The sequence below is a fragment of the Trachemys scripta genome, chromosome 3, assembly GCF_013100865.1.
Source record: "Trachemys scripta elegans isolate TJP31775 chromosome 3, CAS_Tse_1.0, whole genome shotgun sequence".
NCBI classification, from domain to species: domain Eukaryota; kingdom Metazoa; phylum Chordata; order Testudines; family Emydidae; genus Trachemys; species Trachemys scripta.
The window spans coordinates 26,128,570-26,133,597 of record NC_048300.1 but is presented as its reverse complement, the minus strand read 5'-3'; the positions used below and the strand labels follow the sequence as shown (position 1 = coordinate 26,133,597).

The window sequence follows — 5,028 nt, the reverse complement described above, 5'->3', positions numbered from 1 at the left end:
TTCATTCTTCCATTTTGTCCTTTTTGGCTTGAGATCTGTGTCTCAGACATGAGCAAAAGCAGCTGACGCACAATATGTTTACTCCCACAGGGCTTCCAATGTGTAAGTTCTTAAAGGCCTCTAAAAAGGCATTGTCGACCTGTTGAGAGATTTTCGGAAAAGAAACTGCGTAAGCACCCCCACTGCTTGTTTTTTTAATTTACGCAACCCCCGGTTCCTACCCCATTACCCACCCCTCCTTAACCGCTGCTTCTTAATCATTCATTTTACCTGAGCGTCGTCTTTTCCATTCGCTTTGTCCGCCGGTGCCTCCCCCGAGCCACAATCACCTTCCACCTCTGAGGGGAGGACAAAGAGAGACCACCACGCTCATCGGGCTGCCTCACGAGGGTTTCGGGGTCGGGTTCCGGCGTATCCAGCAACGGCTGGGCCAAAGGGCTCCCCTCGGTCGCTCACTCCTCCTCCTCCGAACTATCGCTGATGTAGCGTTTTCTCCGCGGATGGTCAAAGACCCTCAGGCCTAAAACAAAGTCCGAAGTTCTCACGGAGGTAGTGGAGGAGTCCATGTTTCCTCTCAGCAGCCTTTCCACGATTTCTATGCCAAGCCTCCTAAACTCCTTATAGCCATCATCCTCAGAGTTACCAACCCCTCCTTGACCATCGCTTCTTAAGCATTCATTTACCTGAGTGCCGTCTTTTCCATTCCCCTTGTCCGCTGGTGACTCCCCCGAGCCGCGATCGCCTTCCACCTCTGAGGGAGTGGACAAAGAGAGACTGTCATTCTCATTGGGCTGCCTCACGAGGGTTTCGGGGTCGGGTTCTGGCGTATCCAGCAATGGCTGGGCCAAAGGGCTCCCCTCGAAACTGTCGGTAATGTAGTGTTTTCTCTGCGGATGGTCAAAGACCCTCGGGCCTAAAACAAAGTCCGAAATTCTCATGGGGGTGATGAAGGAGTCCATGTTTCCTCTCAGCAGCCTTTCCGCGATTTCGAAAACACGTGTCCTTGGTAAGAGATGGCCGCCTCCTCTGTCTGGCGCTGGGATTTATGGGGTAGTGGTGCTGCACTCTGATTGGCGGAGGGCCTTGGGAGGAGTTCTTAGTGGGGTCACACGACTCACTTCTGGAGGGGTCACCCCAACCTGGAAGTCACCCTGATTGGTCAAAATCGCCTCTGAGGGTGGTCCTGTCAGCACGAAACCCCTCCTGATTGGTAGAGGGTGGTGGGGGGAGTTCTTAGAGGGGGTCACACAACCCACTCCGGGCGGTTCACCCCCCGCCCCGGAACTCACCCTGATTGGTCAAAATCTCCTCTCGGGGTGGTCCTATCAGGACAAAACCCCTCCTGATTGGTAGAGGGTAGTGGGGGGAGTTCTTAGAGGGGTCACATGACCCACTTCTTGGCGGTTCACCCCCGCCCCAGAAGTCACCCTGATTGGTCAAAATCTCCTCTCGGGGTGGTCCTTTTGGCACAAAACCTCTCCTGATTGGTAAAGGGTGGTGTGGGGAGTTCTTAGAGGGGTCATATGAAACACCTTGCTTCCGGTCAGGTGTCACCTTGACCCCGGAAGTAATACCCCAATGAAGTGGGACTTCCGGTGGCAGGTGGGAGGGACCAAGGGTCAAGGGGCGTGACTTAAGGGTCAAGGGGCGGGGTTAGGGTTTGATTGTCGGTAGGGCCCTTATACTACTCAGGTAGGGAAGGAGTCAGCCAGTGGCTGCAGCACTACTGGATCCCCTACCAGGACAGTTGGGTGAAGGCAAGAAAAATCAAGCTCCTGCAATAGTCTCTTTAGTCTCACTCATTGTGAATGAGTGGGACTTTTGGGGGGGGGGCAATTAATTTTACAATAGTGTTTAAAATCTCTCCCTGGTGAGCTGAAGAGTATTCGAATCACACATTCCATCTCCCACATTCAAACTGTTGCAGCTCCTGGCATTCTTCGGGTTCCTGCTTGGGCCTTGCAGTGAAAATGAGCAAGTGAGTGATAGGGAGGGAGAGTGCAACAGAGGGATGGGGGGAATGGAGTGAGCAGGGGGCAAGGCGTCAGGGGTCTCGGTGGAAGAGGCAGGGTGGGGTAAGGGTGTTTGGTTTTCTGCAATTAAAAAGTTGGCAACGCTTAGCCCCCCCCCCCCCCCCACTGTAACCCCCCATTCCTATTTCTTCTCTTTCATTCTGGGAGACAACTAAGGTGTCAACATTTTAAACCCCATTGGGAGGCTGGTCAGAGCTGAGATGGGGATATTAATTGTTACCATCAAGCAGTTCTTTGTATGTACTGTAGATAATTACATAGGTAGCTAAAAATGCTGGGACTGCTAATCAGATGCAAGGGGCTCAGTGTGCCCCTTCGGTTTTTCTAATTTTTAACAAAGTCAACAGGGTTCTGCCCACTGATGCCTAGAACATTCTCTGAAATTTTAGAATTGATCAGATGCTGTGTTCAGAAATTATCATGTGACAAACAGAAATGCAACTGAGTTGTGTGTAGGACCACAGAAGCTTGGTCAAACAAATCTTAATGAGATGCTTAGCCTGGTATGTTTTATGGACTCTTTAGGTCGTGACAGCAAAAACCAGAAAGATTTATTCAAATATATAAAAAGCACATTGGGCACATACAGGAAATACATGCAAAAGTTTGAAAGAATTTAAAACTAGCCTTTTTGCAAAAATCCTATTCAAACTCATGCTGAGCCAGTTAATGACCCATAATTAAATTTGCCTATGGTTAGCCACTAACATTTGAAAAATTTTTGTGTGTGAAACTGACAAAACTTTCAGGAATCTAGCTCTAATGCCACAGTTAAGCAATATTAGAAACCATGAACCTCGAAATATTTTATGCCCATCTTTTGTCAAATTTAGATTTTGAAATCCAAGTGTTTTACAATATCAATTTTAAATATGTTTCCATATTTAATATGACATTAACCCAAAGTGTATCTGGAAGGTGAAGTGCTTTAAATAATCAGGCCAAATTCAACTGGCAAATATGCCAGCATAAATCCAGAGCAGTGCCATCAACTCCAGTAGAGCTATTCTAGATTTTTGCTGGCATATCGGACAATAGAATTTAGATCATTACATTTAATCATTGCCAAAGGCCATATTAAAGCTAGCATCCCAACTCTTACAAAAAGCACTGTGAAATCTTGGACAAGGAGATGTATTTTATAAGCATATTTTAAATGAGAGCTGAATGTCTCCTGGCAACTGGTCTGAAGCTTTCATTCTCCTTTACTTGTATATATAAATATATATATATATATATATATAAAAATTATTCGTAATAATTAAATATTCTTACGTGTCCTCTGCATTCTTAGCACTATTATTTTTATCACTACAAAGAGAAGACACTTGCATTTCTTGAATTATCACACTTCCACATGAACTATCACTGTGCTATAGTTACACTTCCTTCTACCTTGTCCCTTTTGGAATCACTGTGTAATGTAATATTTACCTGGTTAGACTTTTGTAGTTCTTCAATTTATGCTTTGCTTAAATCAGTGCTGTCAAAAATACATTTTTCATACTGTTTGAAATCAAATTTATTGTTTACAATTAAGCCTTTGGCATCCAGGGACATCAACCCTTTTATTTAAAGTTTTGTTTTTGTGTTTGCATTAACATGTGTTTGTTCTCCAAGTTGTTTAGTGGGGCTTGGCTGCTGATTTTGTTTTACATAGTAATTTAATTATTTGAATAAACAAATATAGAGGGCTTACTCTTGTTCTTGGCTAAGCATGCACATCCAAGAGCTGAATTTGTGGAATTATGTGGCTTTATTATACCTAAAGTATCCTTTTAACCTGAACCATAACTCAATAAAGTTATATTTGTATTGTAAACCTTTGTCTGTCATGGTGGAAGCTTTCAACTGAGATAGATAAAAATAATATTTGAGCTTTCAGTGTGTGGAACTGAACTGTGTTTTCACTATGTTCCCAGACAATGGAACACCTCTACTAAAATGGCAAACTGTACCAAAAAAATATTATTTGGTTCTGTCTGCAATGGCAACAACCCTGGATTGTTATATTGTAACTCCTGCCTAGTAGGAATTCCAGTGCAGATACTTCTTGGCTCCTTGGAGCTAAGATCAAAGTGTAGTGTCTGTTCTTATCAGTTAAATATCTGATGTATCCTTTATTTGAGGACTGTATATTAAATTGATTTTTGAAATAGGGGGCTGGAGCAGAAGCTTGCTCTGTCTGCCCCATGCATTGCAGTGCCTCCAGGATTGGTGCATCTCCTTTTGGGGAGAATCTTCTGGTTAACTGTGACAATGCTTCTTTAAAGCAGATTTTTTTTAAGTAGTTGAAAAATCTGAAGTCTCTAGCCCTTTGGTTTCTTTATGACAAACTATTGTTACAATTTCTTGGGAGTGTTTTGTGAGTCTATAGTTGTGAAGTTCTTTGTCTTGCTAGAGGATTATTTAAGAAGGTGGGAATCCTTCTTTCTGCTGTGAGTCTTTTCAACAGTATTAGGGACAAATGCTTTCCACACTCTGGGTCTGGTGGGGAGATGGTTGGTTGGTTTTTTTTGTTTGGTTGGGTTTTTTTTTGGTGGGGGGGCAGTTGGTAATATTTGAGGTCACATATAAAAAAAATTGGGTGGGAGGTTTGAGCATTGGCCTGCTAAACCCAGGGTTGTGAGTTCAATCCTTGAGGATACCATTTAGTGATCTAGGGGCAAAAAATCTGTCTGGAGATTTGTCAGCTTTGAGCAGGGGGTTGGGCTAGATGACCTCCTGAGGTCCCTTCCAACCTTGATATTCTATATAGTACCACAGATGTGTATGGCAGCTTACACTACAGCAGCTATCAAGGAAGGGAATGTATATAATATCTTTGCTGCATTAGGTTAACACCATGACTGGTGTTCTCATAATAACAGGTAACACAGGTGAAGGGAAAGGTGGCTGGCAATGAATGACTAGGTGTGATCCCAAGAGCTTTTAATGCTCACTGTCATAGGGTACACTGTCTCTCATCAGACCCAACCAACTCACTACGCTCAAC

The 5,028-nt window shown here is 44.0% G+C and overlaps 1 non-coding gene across 1 annotated transcript; it reads left to right on the top strand.

Annotated features, from left to right (window-relative positions):
- Positions 1-4,079: 4,079 nt before the first annotated feature.
- On the top strand, positions 4,080-4,261 carry LOC117875659. The gene has a single exon (XR_004645313.1). It is a non-coding gene; the product is annotated as a U2 spliceosomal RNA (small nuclear RNA).
- Positions 4,262-5,028: the final 767 nt, after the last annotated feature.